This window comes from Triticum dicoccoides, chromosome 2B, assembly GCF_002162155.2.
Source record: "Triticum dicoccoides isolate Atlit2015 ecotype Zavitan chromosome 2B, WEW_v2.0, whole genome shotgun sequence".
In the NCBI taxonomy this organism is placed as follows: domain Eukaryota; kingdom Viridiplantae; phylum Streptophyta; class Magnoliopsida; order Poales; family Poaceae; genus Triticum; species Triticum dicoccoides.
The window spans coordinates 485279585-485286661 of NC_041383.1; positions in this window are offsets into that span (position 1 = coordinate 485279585).

Here is a 7077-nt window from a genome sequence, read left to right on the forward strand (position 1 = left end):
GATGCAGGCAGGAGTCGGTCTAGTTGTTGCGGGCGTGATGCCTATATACATGATCATGCCTAGATAATCTCATAATTATTCGTTTTTCTATCAATTGCTCGACAGTAATTTGTTCACCCATCGTAATACTTATGCTATCTCGAGAGAAGCCTCTAGTGAAACCTATGGCCCCCGGGTCTATCTCTTATCATATTTGCTTCCAATCTACTTTTATTTGCATCTTTACTTTTTGCATCTATATTATAAAATACCAAAAATATATTTATCTTATCATACTAACTCTATCAGATCTCACTTTCGCAAGTGGCCGTGAAGGGATTGACAACCCCTTTATTGCGTTGGTTGCGATTTCTTTGTTTGTTTGTGTAGGTGCGTGGGACTTTTGAGGAGCCTCCTACTAGATTGATACCTTGGTTCTCAAAAACTGAGGGAAATACTTACGCTACTCTGCTGCATCACCCTTTCCTCTTCAAGGAAAACCAACACAAGCTCAAGACATAGCACCGCCCCCTCCTCTAGATCCATCTAGAGGGGCCGACCCCCTCTCCCCTTAACCCTATAAATAGAGGTGGGTGGGAGGGCTGCAGCACCCTTGCTTTTGGCGCAGCCCCTCCCTCCACCAACTCTTTCTCCTCCTCCGTAGTGCTTGGCGAAGACCTGCAGGAATACCACAAGCTCCACCACCACCATGTCGTTGTGCTGTCGGAGTTCTCCCTCAACTTCTCCTCTCCCCTTGCTAGATCAAGAAGGAGGAGACATCGCCGGGTTGTACGTGTGTTGAAAGCGGAGGCGCTGTCCTTTCGGCAATAGATCAGATCTTCCGCGATTTCGATCGCTGCGAGTACGACTCCATCAACCGCCTTCTAGTAACGCTTCCGCTTGGTGATCTTCAAAGGTATGAAGATGCTCATCATCTCCCTCTCTTATTGCTAGAATCTCCATAGATTGATCTTGGTGATGCGTAGAAAATTTTGAATTTCTGCTACATTCCCCAACAGATCCACAATGGAAACCAAAGAGCTGATGATTGAGTTGTGCACTTAAAATAAATTATGTGTAAACACTATTTATGTTTGGTACCAACATTTATTATTTACGTGCGACATTGGGGTGTGACTGGGCGCGCTGATACGTCTCCAATGTATCTATAATTTTTTATTGTTCCATGCTATTATATTATCTATTTTGGATGCTTTATATGCATTAATATGCTATTTTATATTATTTTTGGGACTAACCTATTAACCTAGAGCCTAGTGCCGGTTCCTGTTTTTTTCCTTGTTTTTGGGTTTCGCAGAAAAGGAATACCATACGGAGTCCAAATGGAATGAAACCTTCGCGATGATTTTTCTTGGAACAGAGGACAACCAGGAGACTTGGAGATGAAGTCGGAGGAGCTACGAGGCAGCCACAAGGACGGAGGGCGCCCCCACCCTTGTGGGCCCCCTCGTGACCTAATTCTTTTGCCTATATATTCCCATATGTCCCAAAAACACCAGAGACAACCACGAAAACACTTTTTCGCCACCCAACCTTCTGTACCCGTGTGATCCCACCGCACCCTGCCGAAGGGGGATTCGATCACGGAGGGCTTCTACATCAACTCTATTGCCCTTTCGATGAAGCGTGAGTAGTTTACCTCAGACCTACGGGTCCATAGCTAGTAGCTAGATGGCTTCTTCTCTTTCTTTGATTCTCAATACCATGTTCTCCTCGATGTTCTAGGAGATCTATTAGATGTAATACTTTTTTGCGGTGTGTTTGCCGAGATCTGATGAATTGTGGATTTATGATCAGCTTATCTATGAAATTATTTGAATCTTCTCTGAATTCTTATATGCATGATTTGATATCTTTGTAATTCTCTTTGAACTATCAGTTTGGTTTGGCCAACTAGATTGGTTTTTCTTGCAATGGGAGAAGTGCTTAGCTTTGGGTTCAATCTTGTGGTGTCCTTTCCCAGTGACAGTAGGGACGGCAAGGCACGTATTGTATTGTTGCCATCGAGGGTAAAAAGATGGGGTTTTCATCATATTGCTTGAGTTAATTCCTCTACATCATGTCATCTTACTTAGCGTTACTCCGTTCTTTATGAACTTAATACTCTAGATGCATGCTGCATAGCGGTCGATGTCTGGAGTAATATAGTAGATGCAGAATCGTTTCAGTCTATTTGACATGGACGTTATGCCTATATTCATGATCATTGCCTTAGATATCATCATAACTTTGCGATTTTCTATCAATTGCTCGGCAGTAATTTGTTCACCCACCGTATTATTTGCTATCTTGAGAGAAACCTCTACAGAAACCTATGCCCTCGGGTCTATTTTCCAACATATAAGTTTCTGATCTGCAATATTAATTTCCGATCTATTATTTTGCAATATTTTACTTTTCGATCTATAAACCAAAAATACCAAAAATATTTACTTTATCATTTATCCATCTCTATCAGATCTCACTTTTGCATGTAACCGTGAAGGGATTGACAACCCCTTTATCGCGTTGGGTGCAAGTTTGTTTGATTGTTTGTGCAGGTCTTGGTGATTTGTGTGTTGTCTCCTACCGGATTGATAACTTGGTTCTCTAATTGAGGGAAATACTTATCTCTGCTTTGCTGCATCACCGTTTCCTCTTCAAGGGAAAAAAATAACGCAAGCTCAAGAAGTAGCAGGAAGAATTTCTGGCGCCGTTGCCGGGGAGATTTAGCCAAGTCAAGACATACCAAGTACCCATCATAAACTCTCATCTCTTGCATTACATTATTCGCCATTCGCCTCTCGGTTTCCTCTCCCCCACTTCTAAAGAAATTTTTGAAAAGATTTGCCTTTTCTTCACCCCTATCTCACTCATCTCTCTGTGTGCTTTCTCCCTCTTTATCTTTTCTCTATGACTAGTGCCTTTACCCCTCCTTTGTCTCCCAACTTTGAAGTTCTTCACTTCCAACGGAAACAAGGAGAAAATTTAAAAGATGCTTGGAATAGGATGATAGAATCTTATGGCAATTGCACTATAAAGGGGGATTTTAAAATTCTACTCCGTAATTTTTATGTTGGGCTGACCATGCCCCATAAGCAACTCTTGGATTTTGCTGCTAAAGGGAATTTTATAGAAATCGATCCCAACATTGCTTATGAGATAATAGAAGGAGTAGTTGGAATATCACCTCCACAAACGTGTCTACCTCACACTCAAGAGGGAACTCAAGTTTTTGAGAAACTATGTGAAGTAACAAATTTTTTGCAAAAATCTCTTGAACCCCTCAAAAATGTCAGTGGAAACATCCATCGCATGAATATGTTGATTACTCTTTGCAATAAGACGTTGGATGATCTAGATATAAAGATTTCCGAATATGAGGAGAACCGCAAAGAACTTCCTGGATTTGAGCATAATTCCATTAAAAAGATAGAGACCAAAGATGACAATACCTAGATCTATTCGTGTTTTTATGCCTAGCTAAGGGCGTTAAACAATAGCGCTTGTTGGGAGGCAACCCAATTTTATTTTTGTTCTTTGCTTTTTGTTCCTTTTTTGCTTTAAATAATTCATCTAGTATCTGGTTAGACGTGGTTTTGTGTTTTAATTAGTGTCTGTGCCTAGTAAGACCTTTGGGATGGCTTACGGTGATAGTTGTTCTCACTACTAGGAAAAGGCCTACTAGTGGCGCACTAGTTTTGCCTACTATTGGCACACTACTGGTGCGCCACTAGTACCACGCCACTAGTATTTTTTACTAATGGCGCACCACTGATGCGCCATTAGTATACGAGATACTAATGGCGCACCTGTAGTGCACCATTAGTATGCCTAGAGGTGCGCCATTACTATCTCACTTAGTAATGGCGCACCACATAGGAGTGCGCCATTAGTAACAATTTTTTTCAAAAAAAAATTAATTTTTTTTTCAATTTGTTTTATTTTTTTCTTAATCTCGGGTCACTATGGCTTAATCTCGGGTCAGTATGCTTAATCTCAGGTCAAATCACACTCCATGGTCAAACTTCCCGAAAGATCACCCATCCTCACACTACTCCAGCCCAAGCATGCTTAAGTTCAGAGTTCTATCCAACCCCAACACCAGCTCACTTCACAGGCACTTGTTGATATATCTAGCATATCAATCCTATTAAACCTTGTTGATGTTTAGGACTTTGTTCATGTTCATGAGTGTGATAAAATTTTGAAAAATTATTTCAAACTTCCATTCATATTACGTATCATATTTATAAAAAAATCCAAAAACAATTTCAAAACTAAATATATTTTTTTCTTTTACTAGTGGCGCACCTAGCAAATGGTGCGCCACTAGTAAGTTTGAAATTTTTTGAATTTTTTTGCATCCTGATCTTAAAAGCCCCGTAACTTTTTTCTGTTAGGTTTTTGAGGATTTTGAAAATGTTTAACGGGGTTTCCCCTGTTAACTTTTTGAGTAGAAGATTTTTCATATAAAAAACTTTTTCATCCGAGTTAGTATGTAAAAGTTATGCCCATTTTACAAATTCCAGAGAGATTTTGCAAATAAAGTCAAAATTCACATTTGCAAATTTTCCCAACAACTAGACCACATATCACATGGGAAACTTATTTTCTTTTATTTTTTTGACATTTCCATCATTTTCTTTTATTTATTTTTAAACTGAAAAGGCGGTCCAGGGGGGTGCATTCAACTAGTAATGGCGCACCACACACATGGTGCTGTTGGGATCTACGGTAGGGTGCGTCGACTGCAAATTAAAATTTCCTACACGCAGAACAACCAACAACATGCTACGGGAGATGGATCACAGTTCGTTACCACTAGACGCGCAGTGTCGTGCAGCGGAAGTAGAGTTGAGGCAGCGTGTCCGCCTGGATCATCTCCTCCTCGTCCGATCTCCCTCGAACAGCCGGTCGTCTGATCCCATGTACAAGTTCGCCGGCGCAGCGCAAGTGCACTGCCTCTAACGGTATCCGCGCGTACAGGAGGAACACCGTGCGGCGGACTGCTAGGTCCGATCACACAGTCGGCGGCGAGTGGAGGTGGCTATTCGCAACACATGCAAACCCTAGTCGCAGCGCTGAAGCGATCAACCAAATAAGTGCGCTGCACCTCCAACTTATATAGGCGTCCGTCGCGGGCTCAACACTTGGGCCTCGCACGGACCCTAAAGCCCAAAGTCTACTCGGTCACGTTCCTAGTCCAGTTCGGATCACATCTGACCAGTGTCCTACGAACCGACCTCGTAGGTTCCTTCCCTTAAGCGCGCGACCCCTTAGGTTCAAGTCAGCTTGGTCATAGTTCGGATCACCTCCATCCTGCACGGTTGGTAGCGTCCTCTAGCAAGGCGTGCCAACCACCAAGCAGACTATGAAGCTGGTTAGGCGAACCTGTACAACGTGTCACACTTCTGTTCCCTTTGCCGCACGATATATGTTGTCGGGCTCAAAGCGATACTGTCATCCTTGTGCTAGCCTGACCTCTTTCTCATTTCAGTGATACCGACCACAATCCGGATTATCTCATAATCCTTATCGCATGGCCATGCTTATCCTGGTCGGATCACACGAGGGGCCCAGAGTATATCTCTCCTTATCGGAGGGGCAAATCCCATCTTGCTCGACCACATCTCGCAGCATGGGTCTGGACAAACCCGAAACCTACCTTTGTAACTAACCAGTCACGGAGTAGCGTTTGGTCGGCCCAAAGCAAGTCTGTCACCATCTCGAGTACATGCGTCAGCTCAGGTCTTAGGACATAGAACATATGTTTTACTAGAGAGTCACAGATGACATATCGCTGCGTCTCATTTAGTTGGGTCTGTCCGACTCGGACCTTATCTCGACTCGAATCCGACTTTGTCGAATCCGACCAGACCTTTCCAAGTCCATATTATCCGGTTAGCATCCAATGCTCCATGGCTAGTGAGACCAAGCCATCGACCGTGTCATATGCTAGTCTAGTCGGCTGCGCGTCCACACAGCCCTTTCGACTAGGGACCTTTTAGGACAGTCATCATACAATGCATAGTCCCACAAACAAGTCACGTACTTGCCGATACACATCATTGATAATGTCCAAGGACTATCTTTATTCATAAACACATAGGAAATATCATCATACATGATTGCCTCTAGGGCATATCTCCAACAGGTGCGCCATTACTAGTTTCGAAAAAAAATAAAAAAAATTGAAAAAAAAAATAATTTTTTTTACTAATGGCGCACCGTGGGTGTGGTGCGCCATTACTAGTTGAACTAACTAGTAATGGCGCACCACACCCTGGTGCGACATTACTAGTTTTGAAAAAAAATGAAAAAAAATACTAGTGGCGCACCATGGATGTGGTGCGCCATTACTAGTTTAACTAGTAATGGCGCAGTATCCCCTGGTGCGCCATTACTAGTTTTGAAAAAAAATATTAAAAAAATTGTTACTAATGGCGCACCAACACATGGTGCGCCATTAGTATATAGTAGTGGCGCACCACATGTCTGGTGCGCCATTAGTGTCCATATCATCTATAGCCCTTTTCCTAGTAGTGTCTGATCCTGCTGAGAAACGGAAACTTTTGTGCCCAGGAAAATAACTTTCGTAATTCACAGAAGCGTGCTTTTGATCTGATTCTTTTTGCACTGGATTGGTACACAGTTGTCCTATTTTTTCATAATTTTTGGAGTTACAGAAGTATTCGAAGTTTCCAGATTGCTACAGACCATTCTGTTTTTGACAGATTCTATTTTCTTTGTGTTGTTTACTTATTTTGATGAATATATGGGTAGTATCGGGGGTTATGAACCATGGAATAGTTGGAATACAGTAGATATTACACCAATATAAATAAAAAATGAGTGCACAACAGTACCATAAAGTGGTGATTTATCTTCTTATACTAACGGAGCTTATGAGATTTTCGGTTGAGTTTTGTGTTGTGAAGTTTTCAAGTTTTGGGTAAGGATTTGATGGACTATGGAATAAGGAGTGGCAAGAGCCTAAGCTTGGGGATTCCCAAGCCACCTCAAGGTAATATTCAAGGAAAACCAAGAGCCTAAGCTTGGGGATGCCCCGGAAGGCATCCCCTCTTTCGTCTTCGT